This window comes from Capra hircus, chromosome 12, assembly GCF_001704415.2.
Source record: "Capra hircus breed San Clemente chromosome 12, ASM170441v1, whole genome shotgun sequence".
In the NCBI taxonomy this organism is placed as follows: Eukaryota; Metazoa; Chordata; class Mammalia; order Artiodactyla; family Bovidae; genus Capra; species Capra hircus.
Window position 1 is genome coordinate 2,505,041 of NC_030819.1, and position 22,387 is coordinate 2,527,427.

The 22,387-nt window shown below is 43.7% G+C and overlaps 1 protein-coding gene across 1 annotated transcript in view; it reads right to left on the reverse strand.

Moving 5' to 3' along the window:
* MYO16 (myosin XVI) overlaps positions 1 to 9,646 on the reverse strand; it is a 529,091-nt gene extending 519,445 nt beyond the window's left edge. The window contains 1 exon segment of the mRNA XM_018056366.1: positions 9,521 to 9,646. The gene's annotated coding sequence lies outside the window, so the exon portion shown is untranslated.

Genomic DNA, 22,387 nt, shown 5'->3' on the forward strand with positions numbered 1-22,387 from the left:
AAGTCTTACAAACATAAGAGGATGGAAACCATAGCAACGGAATGAAACCAAAAATCATTATTAGAGAAATAACTGAAATATTAACAAATATGTGGAAATTGAGCAACACAGGCTTGAAAAACCAATGAGTCAAAGAAAACATCATAAGGGAAATTAAATAACATCTTGAGTCAAATAAAAGCAAAAGCACAACATACCAAAAACATGGGACGTAGTAAGTCAGCACCAAGAGGAAAGTTTACAGCAGTAAACACATTCAAAGGAAGAAAGATCTCCAAAGGAAGAAAGATCTCCAAGCAAAACAAAACTTTACACATCAAGGAAATAGGGAAAAAGCAAAACTGAGCCCAAACTTACCAGAAGGAAGTAAATAATAAAGACTAGAGCAGAAATAAATAAAATAGAGAATGGGAAAATACAGGATCAATGAAGTCAAGAGGTGTTTATTGAAATGATCAATAAAATGACAAAGAGAAAACTCAAATACATAAATTAGAAATGAAAGAGGAGATACTGCAATTAATGCCACAGACATAAAAAAGATAAGACCACTATGCGCAATTCTATGTCAGTACCGGATAACTCAATAGAAATGAACACATTTCTATAATAGACAGCACACCAGGACTGAATCAGAAAGAAATGAAACTTTGGAGCAGACCTCTACCTAGTGAGGAGATTGAATGAGTAATCAGAAACATCCAAACAGAATTCCAAGCCCAGATGGCTTCACTGGAGAATTCTACCAAACATGCAGAGATGGACTAACGCCAATCCTTCTCACATTCTTCCCAAAAGTTGAAGTCGAAGGAATATTTCATGAGGACAGTATTACCCTTACACCAAACCAAAAATACTGCAAAGAAAGAGAACTACAGACGAATATCCATGACAAGTATTGATGCAAAAGTCCTCCACAAAATACCACCAAACTGAACTCAACAGCACATTAAAAGAATAATAAATCATGACAAAGTGGGAATTAGTCCTGGGATAAAAGATGTTTCAGTACATTAAAATGCATTAATATCCCTGACGCTGGGAAAGATTGAAGGCAGGAAAAGAAGGGGATGACAGAGGATGAGATGGTTGGATCGTATCACTGACTCGAGGGACATGAGTTTGAGCAAGCTCTCGGAGTTGGTGATGGACAGGGAAGCCTGGCACGCTGCAGTCCATGGGGTTGCAAAGAATCGGACACGACTCAGGGACTGAACTGAACTACTTTAACAAAACAAAGGATAAAATTCACATGACCATCACAAATGACATAGATAAAGCATGTGGCAAAAGTCAACATCCATGTATAGTAAAAATGGTCAACACACTAGGAATAGAAGAAAATTACCTGAACATAAAAAGCCATGTATGAAAAGCCATCATACTCAATGGTGAAAAAAAACTGAAAGTGATTCCTCTAAGATGACTAAGGTTGAATGCCAAAAAATTGATGCTTTCAAATTGTGGTGCTGGAGAAAACTCAAGAGTCTCTCGGACTGCAAAGAGATCAAACCAGTCAATCCTAAAGGAAATCAACCCTGAATACTCATTGGAAGGACTCATGCTGAAGCTGAAGCTCCAATACTTTGGCCACCTGATGCAAAAAGCTGACTCTTCGGAAAAGACCCTGAGGCTGGGAATGATTGAAAGCTAAAGGAGAAGAGGGTGGCAGTGGATGAGATGGTTAGATAGCATCACCAACTCAATAGACGTGAAACTGAGCAAAGTCTGGGAGATAGCGAAGGACAGGGGAGCCCAGCAAGCTGCATTCCATGGAGTCACAAAGAGACCGATGTGGCTTAGCAACTGAGCACAATAAGAAAGATCGGGAAGAAGGCCAGAACGTCCACTCCCATCACTTCTCTTCAACATAGTACTGAAGGTCCCAGCCAGAGCAATCAGGCTAGAAAAAGAAGTCAAAGACATCCAGATCAGAAGGGAAGAAGCTACACTGTCACCAATAAGTTCTTATTGATTAAGGAGAGTCAAATCCATCAGGGCCCTTCCTCTCATTATTTAGATTTCGCAACAATAGCTTGTGAGACAGCAACACAAACTTTCAAAAATAACTCTCAGACTGTCAAAGAATAAAACATTCAGCAGAAGCCCTAATATATGAAAGTCTATGGCAGTCTAATATATTCAAGTCCGTATCAGGCTAACAGCACCTGCAGTTTACAAAGTTTCTCAACCAGTCCATCCTAAAGGAGATCAGTCCTGAACATTCATTATAAGGACTGATGCTGAAGCTGAAATTCCCATACTTTCGCCACCTGATGTGAAGAACTGACTTATTGGAAAAGACCCTGATGCTGGGAAAGATTGAAGGCGGGAGGAGAAGGGGACAGAGGATGAGATGGCTGGATGGCATCACCGACTCAATGGACATGAATTCGAGTAAACTCCAGGAGCTGGTGATGGACAGGGAAGCCTGGTGTGCTGCAGTCCATGGGGTCGAAAAGAGCTGGACACAACTGAGCGATTGAACTGAACTGAAGCATATACTGGAAATTTTATCTCATTTAGTCCCACATTTAACCCTACAAGGCAGGCACTCTGCTCACCCCATTTCACAGATGAGTCTTAGAAAGGTTTCTCATGTATTCACAGTCCCAGAGAAATATGAAGCAGAACTTGAAATCCAACATTAGCTTCTTTACCTCAAATTTACCCTTTATGTAAAATACATTTTGGGTTTTGTGCCTCAAGGCCTGTCATTCCCAGTATTAGAAAAACCCTACTTACCAGCCTTATTTGAACTTTATCGTGTATCTATAGTTCCAGCAAACCCCTTCCAGGGAAATACTGTATCTCAGGTCCACTCTGAAACACTATTCTTTCTTTCTACAGGCTATAAAGTAGCAACCTAAAACCATATGAAATATTCTGCAATATTCTATCCAACTAAATTTCTTTCCTCTTTATGTCAAAGTTCTTTTGTCTTGCTTTTGCATTTAGTTTTAAATTATTGAAACAGATGTAAAGTGAATGACTCGCTGTTCTAAATTATAAAGATAAAAGGCATATTAATAGACTTTTTAAAAGAAGATTTGGGAGCTCGTGAAATGATTTCCATCCAGGGACTCCCAACTACATATTACCGAGCTGCTTATAACCAAGAATCTAAATTAGAAAGAAAATGAGCAAGTCTGAATAAGACTTTATCATTCTTAAAGGAATTAGTTAATATTTCAAATGTGTTCATTAAAGACACACAGTACCACATGCCAGAGGCTTTAACTTCCCAAGCTTATTTTTAAAACCCTAATTATAGTAATAAAAATGAAAAAAATGCACTCCATACATTATTTATAGAAAAAAAAAGGATATTCAAATGCTTATTTTTATGTATAATTCAATTCCTCTTACAAGAATTTGAATATGAAACTCACCTTATCCATACCCATAATGATGTTTTTTAACCACAAGTGCCCACAGTGATTCTTAAGAGGACTTACCTGATTTAACTTACATCACTTAATAGTAGTGATGTCTATCATGGTAATTATTCATGGGTAAGTGAGAAGCATCAAAATCCGAAAAAATAAACACAGGACCTCAGCTATTTGAATGAGGTATGAATTATGCCTTGATTTTTTTTTCTTCCTAAAATTCAGTTAATCAACTTATTTTAATGTGTCTAGTTTTTCCCAGTATTAAAATTATTTACCAAAGTCAGTTTTCACATAAATTAAACTAGTTACACCTCCAGTCCCGTTGTTCCTCTGGGACTGCAAAATTTTCCTGCAAAGAGCAAGATGGTAAATATTTTAGGCTGCAAGGACCATGGGGTCTCAGTGGGTCACACATCTTTGGTTGTTTATTGTTTTTTGCCTATTTGTTTGTACTATCCTTTAAAATATAAACAGCATGTCTAGTTCACAGGCTGTACGTAAATAGGACTCAAGTTACATCTGGCCCTCAGACTATAGTTCGCTGCCCCCAGCTGTGATGGTTTCCTATAAGCACCTGTTAAAGAGGCATTTTTTTTTGCTCTTAGGAAAAAAGAACTTGGATTTTTGCTGACTGATAAAACCACTACAATATTGTGAAGTAATTAGCCTCCAATTAAAATAAATAAATTGATATTAAAAAATAAATAAAAATTTTAAAAAAGAAAAGGCTTTCAGCTTTTCAAAAAATAAAAAAAGAACTTGGATTTTTTTCTGAGTGATAACTTCTATGAGACTTAATCTCCCATAAGCTAGTGGTACAACTTTGAACTAATTACTCAGTCTCTCTGGGTTTTCTTTTCTGATTTACCTGTAAATGAGCAGATGACGTTCACAGGAGGGAGGAAACAGACAGATCCATGGGTCTCGGGGTAGGATGTGTGGTGATAGGAGAGAGGAGAGCCCCAGTAGGAAGTGGGTGGGGGTTGCATGTGGTCAGAGCTTGGGAGCCGTGGAAGCCAGAATCTCCAAACAGCGTTTGCAGGCAGCTTGCCTTCCGCCACCTGCAGTGGTTCCATCCACCCATGTAACATCTACTGAAATCTGGACACTTACACAGAGATGAATAAAGAATTCACCTCAGCACAGCTGGAAGTCTGATATTCAGCTGGAGACACGGGTTCGATCCCTAGGTCAGGAAGGTCCCCTGGAGGAGGAAATGGCAAGCCACTCCACTCCCTTAGACAGAGAAGACTGGCAGGCTACAGTCCATGGGGTGGCAAAGATTCGGACAGCTGACCTCACGTTGCTCATGAGGGCTCGACAGACGGAGTTGTTGGGAAAAGGAACAAAGGCTTTATTCAGCAAGTCAGCCGATGGAGAAGATGATGACCCCCTGTCTGGAAGAACCATCTTGCCTGAGTTAGAATTCAGGTTTCTTCAGAATTGAAAGAGACATGTGTACCCCAATGTTCATCGCAACACTGTTTATAATAGCCAGGACATGGAAACAACCTAGATGTCCATCAGCAGATGAATGGATAAGAAAGCTGTGGTACATATACACAATGGAGTATTACTCAGCCATTAAAAAGAATACATTTGAATCAGTTCTAATGAGGTGGATAAAACTGGAGCCGATTATACAGAGTGAAGTAAGCCAGAAAGAAAAACACCAATACAGTATACTAACGCATATATATGTAATTTAGAAAGATGGTAACTATAACCCTGTATGTGAGGCAGCAAAAGAGACACAGATGTGTAGAACAGTCTTTTGGACTCTGCGGGAGAGGGCGAGGGTGGGATGATTTGGGAGAATGGCATTGAAACATGTTTAATATCATATAAGAAACGAATCGCCAGTCTAGGTTCGATGCAGGGTGCAGGATGCTTGGGGCTGGTGCACTGGGATGACCCAGAGGGATGGTTGTGGGGAGGGTGGGAGGAAGGGGGTTCACGATTGGGAACACGTATATACCCGTGGTGGATTCATGTTGATGTGTGGCAAAACCAATACAATATTGTAAAGTAAAAATAATAATAATAAATACATAAATAAGAATTCAGGTTTCTTTTATATTAAAAGGGGTGAGGCTTACTGTCACTCATTACCTGGCGCTGGCCAGCCTCCAAAAGGAGGGGGGCAGGGCCTCTTTATTGCTTCTTTATTGCCTGCCTCCACAGGTGGGCCAGGTCTCCTGTGAGCTAAACAAAGGCATTTTTGCTTAAGGCTCATTACCTGAGTGTTTGCACAAACTCTGGGAGTTAGTGAAGGACAGGGAAGCCTGGCGTGCTGCAGTCCATGGGGTCACCAAGAGTCAGACATGACTGAGCAACTGAACAACATTACCTGGGAGGCAGGGTCCCCAGAGATGGGCCATTGCGTAGAATTTCAGCTTAAAAGCAGCATCCCTTTAGTGATGAACTTGAATGCAAAGGTTCTTCTGATGACACTAGCATTACCTGTGCCTGCAGTAAGGGGAGATCAGAAAGCTGGACATCCCTGGGGAGAGTTTCTCGGGAAAGACGTTCTGGATTTGACCCCAGCCCTGAGCAGAGACAGGAGCAGCACCTTCCCAGCTCGAAGGAGCAACAATCAGGTCTGTGGGTTAGGAGATGCTAAGTTCCACGTGGAGGGCACATGCAGCTCGGGGTGGTCCAAGCAGAAGACGGGAGTCAAGAGAGTCGAGAGGAGGTTGGAGGGTGGGCAGGATGAAGTCAGGAAGGACAGCAGAGGTCATGCGGAGCAGCCCATGCTAGACGCTGTGGGCGAAGGGATTCCCTGAGGGCTTTTCAGCAGGAGGCCTCGGGGTCAAATCCACATTTATGATAAATCACTCTTGCGTCTGTTAGACTGGATGTGAGGGAACAGGCTAGAGGGGGAAGATTAATTAGAAACTGATCCCTTATCCTGGGCAGGGGGTGATGAAGCCCTGGCTAAAAGTCATAAAAGGTCAGAATAGAGGAGGTCAATCTCAGCAGTACTTATCAGGTAGAATTGTAAAGACACAGGGGCTGATGGGAAGTACTGGGAGGGAAAGAGAGGGGCAGAGAAATGAGGAAACCTTGGATGATGCTTCCCACTTCACTACGGTGGGAGAGAAAACCCAGGAATCACAGAGGCCAACCGAGATTAGGGACTCCAGGGCGGACACATGATGATACGGAAGGTCCAAGGAAGGATGGAACACCTGAGAAAAGTGCCCTGTGGCCAGAAGGAGGGTGGACAGAAAGGAGGACCACCAGGAAAGGAGTGAGGGGCGGGGAGAGAGCGCTGATATAAAAACTGACCACCTACAGACCCCCACTATCCCACCTGGCAGACACTCCTGTAGGCAGAAAGAGCAAAGCCTAATAATCTTGCCAAGACAGTTCTGGGATCTTGACCAAAATGACCCCAAAGCTCTGGGCCTCCTGTTCTTCATTTGCAGAACTGGGGCTTGGGTAGTTACTTGCAGTTACCTTACCAGCTCCTTCTCACCCAGCCTTTTCTCATTCTATAAAATGCGCCGCCACTGGCCAGGATTTGCCCTGATGATAAGACCTCAGAGGCAGATCTACTTCTACGGTCCTCAGCTAAGCACATGCTCAAATTCAAAGGAACATCATATTCAAATACCCCAGTTCCATAGCGATGCATTTTCTCACCTGTACAAATGTAATAAATACAATGATCTGCAAGTCACGTCTATAAAGATAGGTACGTACCCACATACATACGTATAATATAGGATCACATAGGCATTACACAAGCTATGGTTTTACTCAACAGACTTACTTGCCTGATTTCTTAAGTAGGAGGAAATGTTTCTATTTTTATTCATTCTCCCTCAAGAGCATTCTGCTCTGCAGCAGGTTTATATTCAGTGGACATTCTCTTTATCTGAAGGAGTACTGATTTACCCACAGATTACATTAATGACCCACCCCAGTAGCTCCTGGAGCTGTTATCGTCAAGCGTCCTCAGATCAGAAGCAGCAAATCTTTAAAGTATTAATTGCTTGTGCAAAATAAACTAGCTATTTCAGATTAAAATATACTAATGACTATACACAAAATAGATAACCTACAAGGACCTACTGTATAGCACAGGAAACTACAATTCAATATTTTGTAGTAACCTATGAGGGTAAAAGACTCTGAAAAACAAAACATATATGTGTATTCAGTTATAAGTTATATATTTTTAGTTTTAGGTGTATAGCACAGTGATTCTGTGACCATACATACTATAGTGCACAGCACACAACATATAGTTATATAGGTATACACATATATAGTATTATATATATATATTAGACTGCATCGCTGTGGCTATCCACCTGAAACTAACACAACATTGTAAAATTATAGTTTAAGAAACACTTCAACTATTTTGCTGTGTACTAAAACCATTTCACTCCCCCAAATTTGACAGGACACAGATAAGCTCAACCAGACCATTATAAAACTGTACTGATTACATGTATTTTCCCTTTAATAAATAAACACACTTGGAATGACTTTTTATAGCGAGTACTATATCCCTGGGGCATATCAGTCTCTAAAGCAATGGCATATACTCTGGCTTCCCAAAGCCCATCAGCTATAACCTCATATGCACCCACAGGTTCATCACACATGATCAGGGACCCTGGCAGTCAGGTACGTGTCACACATGTTTGTGTAATTTTAATAAACTAAACAGCGTCACACAGACACATAGATAGATATGTTCAGGAGGACCCTTAACCCAAGGATGACAAATCACCTTCAAAGCCTTTAGACCTACCCGGAGCAAACTGTAACCCACCCTGTTAGCTAGGCAGTAACCCCATAAAGAGGCTGCTGGCCAGCCCAGGCGGGGGTGTGGCTCCCCTCCCTTCCTCCCAGTCCCACGGTTTTCGTTTCAGGATCTCAGGGACAACCTTGGAGCCTCTTGCTCTGAATCACTAGGAAATTCATGCAGAGTCTGTAGGGGGTTCATAAATAACGCCCCCCCTAAAAAAAAAAAAAAGCAAACGTTCGAGACACTTTAACCTTCACCTGAGCAGAAATTCCAGCCACCCTTAAGAGATCCCCAAAGAAAGCCCCCTCTCAGAGGACGAGCGCTTCCGGAGCTTTTGCACTTAGCAGGATAAAGACCGCTCGGCGCGCCCCCCTTCCTGCCCACGGACTGCTCTGGCCGATTCACAGCAGCTAAGTTTTCTTGGCCCCGCTGAGCAGAAGACAATCCCTCCTCCTCCAATGGCTAAGGAATTCTTCCCAGTGGCAAACGCTTCACACACAATTGAAATGCCTTTGGCTCCTTCCCCCCCAAAACTGGAGCTCTGAGCCCCCCGGTGAGTAGCTACAGCTTTTCCGTAAACGACAGAAATGCTAACAGGACTTGATGACAACCACCTCCCTTACCTTTCGGGGCGGGGTGGGGGGGGAGGGATACAAGGGACCATTAAACCCAACACTTTCACAGACCTCCTTGGTTTCCCCCAGCCAGGAAAGATGGGGCGGGGGCTGGCTGGGGTGGGTGGGGGCGAGCGGGAGGCCCGAATGAAGAGCCCGGGGTGGGGACTGCGCTCCCCGCCGACGTGGCCCACCCGGTAGTGGCCGGACCCCTGAGACAATGGGGCGACATTGTCCCGCGGGGGGTCACGGTCAAGGGTCAGTAATGGGTGGAAGAAGCGACGGCCTGGGGGGCCTCCTTCACCCCTATATCTTTGTTCTCTGAAGTCGTCGCCCTCTTGCATCCCCAAAGAAAAAGAGAAAGGGGCCGAACCCCACCCCCCGCCCCCCAGGAGTGGCCGCGGAGGGCCCCCCGCGCCGCTCCTCCCGTCTCCCGTGGCAACCAGAGGCTTCCAGCCCCTCTCAACCGGCAGCCTGTCGTCTCCTCCCGGGCTGGTCCAGAGTTCGGAGGGTTTCAGCTCTCAGCCCGCGTCCCCTTCCGGGAAAGAGATCTCCAGCCCCCTCTCCACGCCCGCTCCCGTCTCCACCCCGGGACTCTGGCTGGGGAGGGGGGAACCCGGCGAGGCAGGTGCCAGCAGCCCACACCCTCCCGGGGTCGCCCCGCCGAACCTCGGGACCGGGAGGCTGCCCAGCCAAAGCACCCCGCGCTGGGGACCGCGCCCGGCGCCCGCCGCCGCCCCTACCTGCTGGAGAAGGGTGCCCCGCAGCCGGGACCCCGGGAGTCGGCTCCGAGTGCGCCCCGCGAGGGTGCGCGGCGCGCTGCTGCCCTGCGCTTCCCCGGGGCCGTGGCGCGCTCGGGGCGGGCGCGCCGGGCGCACCCGGGGCCGGTGAGCGCCGCTCTCGTCCCGGCCGGCGGTGCGGGCTGGGCGGCCGGGGCCCGGCTTCCGCGGCCGCGCTGGGGCTCCCGGGCGCCGCTCCGGCCGCCGGGGCTCCGCGGGGCCCGCCTCCGTCCGGGCCGGCCGCCGCCTCCTTCCCACGCGCTCGCGCGCCGGGACCGCGCCTCTCTGCTCTCGCTGCGCCTCCGGTCCCCCCTCCGGCTTCTCCCGCCTCCCGCCTCGCGGGCCAATCTAAGAACCGGGCTCACTCTTCAAACTTCTGCGTCCGGGCTCGGCCAGAAGCGGGGCAGCGGGACGGGAACGCGGGGGTGGCGGCCCGGGCGCGGGGCCCCTGCGCGGTGGCCCGGGGCTGCGACCTGGAGCGGGCATCCCCCGTGAGCCGGCCGACCCGAACAAAGGCCATCGCGAGGACTCTGGCAGTTGTCACCCGAGCAGAGGAGTAACCCTGTTTAAAGACGCAGAGGCCCCGACCGTCCTTCCCGCTCTGGTATTCGAGAGCCCCTGAGATTCTCCTGAAATCTCCGAAATAACTAACTTAAGCCTGGGACGACCACCCCCGGCAAGGAAAAGCCCGACTCCAGGCAATTGCGCACTGTTGCAGTTTTCAGGACAGAATAGAAAGCTGCCCTGCCCACTCGCCAAGATTTTGGTTTTGCTTGGCTGTGTAAACATATTTTACCGTCCACATTTTGCTACGAAGCCCGTATTCGATTTTAATTCCAGAGTTAATGTGATATACATATATATATGTACAGATGAGTTTGTAAACATATGTACAGACACAATAGTATATAGTAGCAGGCGGATAATAGCAGAGGCCTTGTTTATAACACTCAGTAACTGTTTATTCCAGTGAGATTGTAATTATATTAATTTTTAATTATCGGATATATTTGCATAAACCATATGCTACATGTGTATATGAAAAATAGATCTAGGGATGTCTGCATGGAATATAAGTTTCATATTAAATGACATTATACCAGTGCATGTTCAGGAAAGGATTAAATAGTGACTGAGCTGCTGTCTTGATTTTCATTTATATCTCATATATTTCTGTTATTTGAGATACATTTTTTTGAATTTCAAAATAGAATCAATGAAATGAGCTAATTTACTTCGTAATGATGTGAGACTGTCTGGAGACCCTTTCTCTATATAATGTGAGGAGAACGAAAATAATTTACAACATCATAGAATTTACCGAAGCAATTCAACAATAGTTTTAAAAATAATGTAGACTAGTAAGAATGAGGATGAATTCAAAGGAAAATAAATGTTTCATCACCTAATTGTTTTCTTGTCCTTTTATATATTGACACCAAGAGGTAGATATGGACTGTGAGGCCTATTACTCATTTCTGTGTTTATTGTGTTGTATAATATGTGAAACCATTCCATTTCTCTTTTTTTTAACATTTTATTTTGTACTATTAACCACTGTGATCATTAACAATGTTGTGATAGTTTCAGGCACGCAGGAAGGGGACTCAGTCATGCATATACGTGTATCCATTCTCCCCAACTCCCCTCCCATCCAGGCTGCCATATAACACTGAGCAGAGTTCCCTGTACTATACAGTAGATCCTTGTTGGTTATCCAGAGTAGAAGAGAGCTAACCTACCAAAAGTTAGCTCTGGTAACTAGCTTCTAAGCTCCCTGGTGCTTCAGACAGTGAAGAACCCACCTGCAATGCAGGAGACCCAAGTTCAATCCCTCAATCAGGAAGATCCCCTGGAGAAGGGAATGGCAACCCACTCCAGTATTCTTGCCTGGAAAATTTCATGGGTAAAGGAGCCTGGCAGGCTACAGTCCATGCAGTAGCAGAGAGGCAGACATGACTGACTGCTCCCAAACTCTGCACACATAAAATAAAAAATGCCTGTTAAAATACTAATGTGAGCTCAGCATGAGCGTTTACCGTGACTATGACTAGCATGCTTATATTCCTCAAATATAGGCTGTATATTTGATATAGGTTTATATATATCATATATGTTTCTACAAGAGCAGTTTATAGTGATAAGAAACGAAAAGAAAATATCTTCATAAAACCCTATGAATCATAAACAAATCCCATTTATATTCTAGCTACTCCCATCACACTCTGCATCCTGTAGTCATAGCAGTGGCTTAAAATACACAATTGACGTTGATAAGGTTTTAAAAAATGATTTTGCCAACCAAGCATATAGGCAATATATTATTAAGAATGTCAATATTGGTTCAGTTCCCAGAGGTAATTTTTCTCTTTAAAGTGAGATATAAATGGTGGTTTGCCGTTGGTGAGCACTGTTTACAAGGAGACATCCAATTCTGAAATAGTAATTCTTCCGCTAGCACAGAGGCAGGCATTATCCAGCTTTGGCAACCCTGGAAGGTGTGTGGTAGTAAAGAGGATTGCCTCAAATAGAAACTCCAACACAGCTACTTTCGCATCCTGACTGAGAGCTCCTGTCACTTTTCAGAGCATAAATTATTATGGGAAAGGGTGTGTGGCCAATGCTTTGTACTTTGTTACACTCATAGTCCACTGTACCTCTCACATACCTGTCCTGAAAGAACTGGAAATTTTAAAATGAAAATGCAGTAATTTGCTCATTCTTAACATTGTGGGGAATGGAGCTGTTCATTTTCCATAAAATAACACGTCTAGATTAAAATTATGTCCTTAACTATGGACATTCGCTATTGCTATGGGACAGCAAAAAGAGAATTTCATGTCTTTCACTGGGAAACAGGATCGTGTTTAAATCAACACACAGTTGTAACTCCTGAGTCTCCAAAGTATATGACAGTCCAGTTTCCCTATTTGTTTCCTGTGAACTGAGTGCTTGTGTGCCTCTGAAATTCATCTGTGGATATCCTTACCCTGAGGTGCAGGGACTCAGGGGAGGGGCTTTGGGGGGCGACGAGGTCATGTGGGTGGAGCCCCGATGATGGGGTTGGTGACGAGAAGATGGAGAGCGTGCTTGTTGGGGCTGTATTCTCTGCCGTGAGCGAACACAATGAAAAGGCCGCCATCTGCAACACACAAGAGGGCCTTCCCCAGAGTCCGACCTGATCTGACTTCCGGCCTCCAGAAATGTGAGAAATGAATTTGTGTTGTCAATAAGCCTACACTAATTTGGGTTTCCCAGGTGGCTTGGTGGTAAAGAAGTCAAGGTTCAGTCCCTGGGTCAGGTAGATCCCCTGGAGAAGGAAATGGCAACCCACTCCAGTATTCTTGCCTGGAGAATCTCACGGACAGAGGAGCCTGGTGGGCTACAGTCCATGGGATTGCAGAGAGGTGGACTAAACAGCAGCAGCCACAGAGACTTCGTCATGGCAACCCAAACAAAGACACTATTCCATCAGTTGTGGAGGGAGGGGTACTCAAATCTCCAGCCATGATTTTGAATTTTTGTAGTTTTCCTCACAGTTCTGTGAGTTTTTGCTTCATGCATTTAGAATTTGCATTTTCAGTGCATAATGTTTAAACTTGGTCTGCACTTCTGGTGAATTGATCCCTTTATCATTTTGAAATGATAGAAATGTTATGGACCTAACAGAAGCAGAAGATATTAAGAAGAGGTGACAAGAATACACAGAAGAACTATACAAAAAAGATCTTCATGACCCAGATAATCATGATAGTGTGATCACTCACCTGGCATGCAAAGTCAAGTGGGCCTTAGGAAGCATCACTACGAACAAAGCTAGTGGAGGTGATGGAATTCCAGTTGGGCTATTTCAAATCCTAAAACATGATGCTGTGAAAGCGTTGTACTCAATATGCCAGCAAATTTGGAAAACTCAGCAATGGCCATAGGACTGGAAAAGGTCAGCTTTCATTCTAATCCCAAAGAAAGGCAATGCCAAAGAATGCTCAAACTACTGCACAATTGCACTCATCTCACACACTAGTAGGGTTCTATCCCTGGGTTGGAAAGTTCCTCTGTAGAAGGGAATGGCAATTCACTCCAGTATTCTTGTCTGGAGAATTGCATGGACAGAGAAGCCTGGTGGGCTACAGTTTGGGGGGGTCGAAAAGAGTCAGACACGACTGAGTGACTAACTCAGTCCACAGAGGAACCAAAGATCAAATTGCCGACATCTATCAGATCATCGAAAAAGCTAGAGAGTTCCAGAAAAACATCTACTTCTGCGTTATTGACTATGCCAAAGCCTTTGACTGTGTGGATCACAACAAACAGTGAAAAATTATTCCAGAGGTGGATATACCAGACCACTTGACCTGCCTCCTGAGAAATCTGTATGCAGGTCAAGAACCAACAGTTAAAACTGGACATCGAACAACAGACTGGTTCCAAATCAGAAAAGGAGTACATCAAGGCTGTATATTGTCACCCTGCTTATTTAACTTACATGTAGAGTACGCCATGAGAAATGCTGGGCTGGATGAAGCACAAGCTGGAATCAAAATTGCTGGGAAAAATATCAATAACCTCAGATATGCGGATGACACCACCCTTATGGCTGAAAGAGAAGAGGAACTAAACAATCTCTTGATAAAAGTGAAAGAGGAGAGTTAAAAAGCTGGCTTAAAACTCAACATTCAGAAAACTAAGGTCATGACATCTGGTCCCATCACTTCATGGCAAATAGATGGGAAAACTGTGGAAACAGTGACAGACTTTATTTTTCTGGGCTCCAAAATCACTACAGATGATGACTGCAGCCATGAAATTAAAAGACGCTTGCTCCTTGGAAGAAAAGTTATGGCCAACTTAGACAGCATATTAAAAAGCAGAGACATTACTTTGCCAACAAAGGTCCATCTAGTCAAGGCTATGGTTTTTTCAGGAGTCATGTATGGATGTGAGAGTTGGACTATAATGAAAGCTGAGCAGGGAAGAATTGATGCTTTTGAACTGTGGTGTTGGAGAAGACTCTTGAGAGTCCCTTGGACTGCAAGGAGATCCAACCAGTCCATCCTAAAAGAAATCAGTCCTGAATATTCATCGGAAGGACTGATGTTGAAGCTGAAGCTCCAGTACTCTGGCTACCTGATGGGAAGAGTTAACTCATTTGAAAATACCCTAAACCTGGGAAAGATGGAAGGCGGGAGGAGAAGGGGACGACAGAGGATGAGATGGTTGGATGGCATCACCGACTCGATGGACATGGGTTTGGGTGAACTCCAGGAGTTGGTGATGACAGGGAGGGCTGGTGTGCTGCGGTCCATGGGGTTGCAAAGAGTCAGACACGATTGAGCAACTGAACTGAACACCTAGTATGCTTTGGAATAAAGTTTACTTTTTCTGATAATAGTATCTCCAGCTTTCTTTTTTTTTTTTTTTTGGTTAGTAGTTTCTTGGTGTCTCTTCCCTCTTTTAAACTTAAATTATTTGTGTCTTTATATTACAGTGTGGTTCTTCGGGAGGAGGTTATAGACAGGAAGTGACCCCCGGTTGACCCCTGAGTCCGGCGGGGAAGCAGGGCCTCCTCACCCCTCCCCTGAGCCTGGGATGGCCACTCTGCCCACTGTCCCCGCAGGGGGCACTGAGTTCAGGGATGCAGTACTCAAGGTCACTGTGAGACCGTCCGGACACTGCCTGTGCCTGAGTTCCACTAAGATCTTTCTGTAAACTTTCAAGATTCTACTGGGCAAGTGCGGCGGTCCATTCGTCTTGTGGATCCAGGACAAGCCTTGGAGGTAAGTCTCCGTGCTTGTTACACCTGCCAACTACCAGTCTGCAGTAGCTGACTCTTTCTTGGTCTTTCCTTGCCCTCCAGGATGGGGCCAGTTTCAGACTTCACCTGCGGAATTTCTGAGGCTGGGAACCATCATTTGAGTGCCTTCATTCCCATAGAGATACTGATATCATCTGTACATGCAGAGCCTATTGGCAAAAAGATGAGGCTCAGACAACTTCAGACATTGTGTCATAGTTGTTGAGACCACATTTGTGGTGTGAAATCTATTTATGCATCTATGTGTTATTCATAAAAGTGTTTGCAGTTTTATAAATGGTACCAACAATCCAGAAACATTTTTAGTTTTAAAATATTCTACTTTCCAAAATATCATTGTTTTTCTTTTGGTTTAAATATATTTAACCTTTAATTCATAGCTAACCCATAATTGTTGTACCATCACTGATTTCAGTTTCCAGGAGTCAGAATAAGGCAGTGGTCAAGTGGTCCTGAAAACTCCTGAGGTAAAAAATATCCACATTTCTGCTAAATTCCATGACTGGAAAAATAACATCACTACATACTATAGCTGCTGCTGCTGCTAAGTCGCTTCACTCATGTCCGACTCTGCGACCCCATAGACGGCAGCCCACCAGGCTCCCCGGTCCCTGGGATTCTCCAGGCAAGAACACTGGAGTGGGTTGCCATTTCCTTCTCCAATGCATGAAAGTGAAAAGTGAAAGTGAAGTCGCTCAGTCGTGTCCGACTCTGAGCGACCCCATGGACTGCAGCCCACCAGGCTCCTCTGTCCACAGGATTTTCCAGGCAAGAGTGCTGGAGTGGGTTTGCCATTGCCTTCTCCGACGTACTATAGAGTTTTTATTAAAACTATCTGGATCACATCTTTTTATCTATTCGTCTGTTGCGGGACACTTAGGTTTTGTCTATGTCCTGGCTGTTGAAACAGAGCTGCAGAGAACATTGGGGTGCACGTGCCTTTGTGAATTACAGTTTTCTCAGGGCGTATGTCCAAGAGTGGGGTTGCTGGGTCATATGGTGGTTCTGGTTTTAGTTTTTTAAGGAAACTCCATGCTATTCACCATAGTGGCCATACCAATTTACATTCCACCAACAGTGCACGAGGTTCACTGTTCTCCATACCCTCTCTAGCATTTATTGTTTGTAGATTTTTTGATGAAAATTCTGGGCATTCTGGCTTGGTTACATCAAAGGATCTAAGAGTCGCTGTCATTGTTTGGTTGCTAAGTCATGTTGAACTCTTTGCGACACTGTGGACTGTAGCCCACCAGGCTCCTCTGTCCACAGGATTTCCCAGACAAGAATATCGGAGTGGGTTGCCATTCCCTTCTCCAAAGGATCTTCACAACCCAGGGATTGAACCTGGGCCTGCTGCATTGCAGGCAGATTCTTTACCGTCTGAGCCACTAGGAAGCCCAATATAAGATGGTACCTATCATAAATCATATACCCTATTAAATTTAGTTATAAATGTTGTAAGGGTAAAAAGAAACTGAGGGAGAGAAACTGCAAGCTGTGTTGTAACTGTAATTACAACAGTTTCAATGAATGTCTTACTTTTCTTGTCTAATGAGCATGTAGGACAATAATAATTACAAAAATCGTTAGATTTATCAGATTTAGCTGGTGGAAAGCATTTATTGCAATAATACAGTCAACACACATGTGCCAATCAACAGGAATTATTGGAACTGTAATAGGGTCATATGTTCACTTGGGCTTCCCTAGCGGCTCAGCTGGTAGAGAATCCGCCTGTAATGTGGGAGACCTGGGTTCAATCCCTGGGTTGGGAAGATCCCCTAGAGAAGGGAAAGGCTCCCCACTCCAGTATTCTGGCCTGGAGAATTCCGTCATCTGTATAGTCCATGGGGTCGCAAAGAGTTGGACACGACTGAGCGACTTTCACTCACTCATGTTCACTTACCCGGGTCATTTAATCATATCTTTAAAATTCGAAGGTTTTTTCCCCTGTGCGAAACAGTAGGTTCTCATTATTATCTATTTTACACACAGCAGTGTATGTAATTCAGGAGATGGATGCTGGTGAGAGTTGCTCAACAATGTATATGTACTTTAGTGCCACTGACCTGCACAGCTAAATATGGTTAAAATAGCACTTTTCATATTATTTGACTTTTACCACAATAAGAAAAATTTAAAGGTACGAAGTTAACACTAATTAGAAGTGGAAATGAGCCACGCTGTCCAGTGTATGTTAACAATACAGTAATAGGTAAAATCCCTGTGTCAGGGCAGAAATGAGTCACACAGCTACGTTTAAGCAGATTTCAGTAAGATGGAGACAGACTCACTTTCAACCTGAGGGCTTTGACTGGGAAGGAAGTCTTACTAGAAGAAAACCAGGGTTCCGCACCTTGGTTTAGGTCATTTCATTTCAGGTCCGCAGATAACCAGTTCATTCGTTTGAAAAGACAGGGGTAACTGAGGGAATCAGAGGTAACCTGGAATCAGAGCCTGTGAGTCGTAAATCCTGGACGGAATGAGTCTAAGGTAGTAAGACCAAGAAGATGAGTCTACAGAACAGAGCGAGGATCACCGGAGGAAAAGGACTCAATTTATGAGAACTAGCATCCTCCTCCTGCTTAAAAAAAAAAAAAAGTTTACTTTCATATTGTTTTAAATTGCTTAGCAACAAATTACTTTCTTCCAAAAGAAAAGAGAAAAACTTTTTAAACAAAACTGTCTGAGTATTGGAGCTGGCCTAGGACAGGAAATTTATTTCTAATCAGGGCAAATGATGGTTCAAAGTCTTTTCCATCTTAGACATCAGGGGATATCCTTAAGAGCAGGTGGAAACAAAAAAAAAATGCTGACCAGTAAACCAAACTGAAGGCTAGAAACTCCTAAAGCCAGTGTCTCTGATGCTATCATTTTCTTGTACCTTCTTAGTCAAGAAACAAGGGCAGATAGAAGTTCCTCCAGAAACATTTCACATCTACAGGAGTCTTAGAAAACCACCTCCTGCCTGTGGGCAGATGCACCAGAGGCCATTCTGATGCTTAACCAAGGTCAAGCGTCTCTTAACTGTGGTAAAATCTTACATGTGAAGCTCCTTAGCACCCGGGGCCCCACTTGTTTCACTGTTGAAATCTCTGTAATCGGTCGTTTTACTGTGTTTCAAATCAGTTGCATGGATACCGTCACCTCTGGGCATTTTAGGAATTCCTCTTGTACTGGAAGATCCTTGTCAGAGAAAATGAGGCATCGTTTCAAATAAATCTCTAGAGACCAAAGTGGTTTGTTTTAGCCATCAGATTTTCATGTGGCTCCTCTATACTCCTGTTTTATTAGAAAATCACTGAGAATAAAAGCAAAGTATCATTGGCCTCCGAAAAACACAATGCTCAAAACTTGATTGTTTAACAATTACATCTTCTCTTTCTAACGATATTGAGTACAGTTGCAATGTCTGCTAATAACTCAACATCCTTAATGTAGTTTTATGCAATTTAAAAATCTATGTTTTATACAGATATATTTATATATTTACAAATATACTTATAAATATATATTTAACTTATTAATGCATGAATCTAATTTATAGATTATATATAAAGACAATTATCACAAACATAACTTATGATCAGTATTCTGAGATATCTGTTTATTTATTTTTATTTATTCCTCTCTTCCCTCCAAAAGGACCAAGAGCTTACAAGGAGAAATAAAGTAGAAAGAGATGAATAGATTTAAATAAAAGCAAAGGCCAAACAAGCAAAATCATATGATGAAAGAAATTATTGGTATATACCTCTGTGTGTTGCAAAGTTTCTGATATGGCAATTTTAATGAATAATTAATTAATAATATAGTGAGCATGAATGGCTACTAAAAGTGGTCCTCATCCTTGTTTAAGTCGAAGCCGTAAAGTGAATGTAAATATAATCTACATTATATTTACAGATATGTCAACATTTGTATTTTTCACCAAATACATGTGTACTATTTGCTATGGAGGAGGAGCACTTTCTTTCCTTGTTTTTTTGATCTGGGAAAACATAGCTTCCACGGGGCTATATGTATAGCGAGGCTGTCAAAGAGGGAGTGTTTCAAAAAATGATTGTAAATGAGAACCAGCTGCACACCTTGGGGAACTCAGTGCTCCGTGGGGACCTAAATGGGAGAGAAACCCAAAAGAGAGGGGATGTATGTATACAAACAGCTGATTCGCTTTGCTGTACAGTAGAAATTAATATTGTGAAGCAACGATGCTCCAATAAAAATTAATTTAATAAATAAAATGCTGTGTGTGCTCAATCACTCAGTTGTGTCCGACTCTTTGCAACCCCATGGACTGTAGCCCACCAGGTGCCTCTGTCCATGGGATTCTCCAGGCAAGAAAAATAGAATACTATATAAGTTTAAAAGTAATTGTAGCTAACTTTACCAATAAAACACACAGGTTTAGAAAATCTCAAGTATTTCAAGATAGAAGCAACAAAAATAACATGCGTTTAGTACTAGAAAGCTTTCAAATCCCTTTTCTATCTTTTAATCTTACCCTTCGTGTAAATTCATTAGTATCACTACTCCCATTTTTTGTCTGAAGTCACTGGGCTTCCAGATTTTGAGCAACAGATCTAACTGGGTGAGGGGAAAGGTTTAGGACTCGAGTTTTGACCCCATGATTCCAAATTTATGATCTTTTCACCTGCCTCTCCTGAAATGGAGGCATAAAAGTTACATTCTAAATCTGTTATTTATATTTTTAATTTACCTTAAAGAGTTTTTCCTCTGAATTTCGATCCGAGGTCAGCATATCTTAATGTATTCAGTTCAGTTCAGTTCAGTTCAGTTCAGTCGCTCAGTCGTGTCCGACTCTTTGCGACCCCATGAATCGCAGCGCGCCAGGCCTCCCTGTCCATCACCAACTCCCAGAGTTCACTCAGACTCACGTCCATCAAGTCGGTGATGCCATCCAGCCATCTCATCCTCGGTCGTCCCCTTTAATCCCTCCCAGCATCAGAGTCTTTTCCAATGAATCAACTCTTTGCATGAGGTGGCCAAAGTACTGGAGTTTCAGCTTTAGCATCATTCCTTCCAAAGAAATCCCAGGGCTGATCTCCTTCACAATGGACTGGTTGGATCTCCTTGCAGTCCAAGAGACTCTCAAGAGTCTTCTCCAACACCACAGTTCAAAAGCATCAATTCCTCGGCGCTCAGCCTTCTTCACAGTCCAACTCTCACATCCATACATGACCACAGGAAAAACCATAGCCTTGACTAGACGGAACTTAGTTGGCAAAGTAACGTCTCTGCTTTTGAATATGCTATCTAGGTTGGTCATAACTTTTTTTCCAAGGAGTAAGCATCTTTTAATTTCATGGCTGCAGTCACCATCTGCAGTGATTTTGGAGCCCCAAAAATTAAAGTCTGACACTTTTTCCACTGTTGCCCCATCTATTTCCCATGAAGTGATGGGAATATGCTACTGGAGATCAGTGGAGAAATAACTCCAGAGAGAATGAAGGGATGGAGCCAAAGCATAAACAATACCCAGTTGTGGATGTGACTGGTGATAGAAGCAAGATCCGATGCTGTAAAGAGCAATATTGCATAGGAACCTGGAATGTCAGGTCCATGAATCAAGGCAAATTCAAAGTGGTCAAACAAGAGATGGCAAGGGTGAACGTCGACATTCTAGGAATCAGTGAACTAAAATGGACTGGAATGGGTGAATTTAACTCAGATGACCATTATATCTACTACTGCGGGCAGGAATCCCTCGGAGGAAATGGAGTAGCCATCATGGTCAACAAAAGAGCCCGAAATGCAGTACTTGGATGCAATCTCAAAAACAACAGAATGATCTCTGTTTGTCTCCAAGGCAAACCATTCAATATCACAGTTATCCAAGTCTATGCCCCAACCAGTAATGCTGAAGAAGCTGAAGTTGAACAGTTCTATGAAGACCTACAAGACCTTTTAGAACTAACACCCAAAAAAGATGTCCTTTTCATTATAGGGGACTAGAATGCAAAAGTAGGAAGTCAAGAAACACCTGGAGTAACAGGCAAATTTGGCCTTGGAATGCGGAATGAAGCAGGGCAAAGACTAATAGAGTTTTGCCAAGAAAATGCACTGGTCATAGCAAACACCCTCTTCCAACAACACAAGAGAAGACTCTACACATGGACATCACCAGATGGTCAACACCGAAATCAGATTGATTATATTCTTTGCAGCCAAAGATGGAGAAGCTCTATACAGTCAACAAAAACAAGACCAGGAGCTGACTGTGGCTCAGATCATGAACTTCTTATTGCCAAATTCAGACTCAAATTGAAGAAAGTAGGGAAAAGCGCTATACCATTCAGGTATGACCTAGATCAAAAAAGAATAATTTAATTAGCACATAAAGTTTATCCAAGAGACTTTTTTATGTGTGAACAGTCAGTTGAGTGTCTGCTGTCTTTGTCTTTCTTAGTTGCTCAGTTGTGTCCGACTCTGTGACCCCGTGGATTGTAGCCCATAAGTCTGCTCTGCCCATGGGATTCTCCAGGCAAGAATAGTGGAGCGGGTTGCCATTCCCTCCTCCAAGGGATCTTCCTGACCCAGGGATCGAACACGCGTCTCCTGTGTCTCTTGCATCAGGGGCAGAACCTTTTCCCAGGGGAGCCATCAGGGAACCCCAACTTCTATCTACCAAGGTGGTTCAGAAAGCTGTTTCTCAGCCCTGAATGCACATGTGAAGCAGTTGGGAATCTTATAAAAGTCCAGAATCCGACTCAGTGGGTGTGGGGGAGGGCCTGCTCTGACCCGCTCGCCTTTTCCATCGCGCCATGCTGATCTCCAGCTCTTCCCTGCGCTCAGCGTGTGGAGCCCTTCTCCGTTTACAGATTTCACTATAAAGTGTCTCCTTGGAGAATTTCAGCCTTGTTTAATACGTCTGCTGTGCATTGCTATTATTGCTCTATTTTACCAATAAAACAGAATCTCTGGAGGAGGTCAGTGGGTGCTCAAAACCATTCCCTTGACTGGGGAAACAATGATAAAGCCGTACTGAGGGCCGG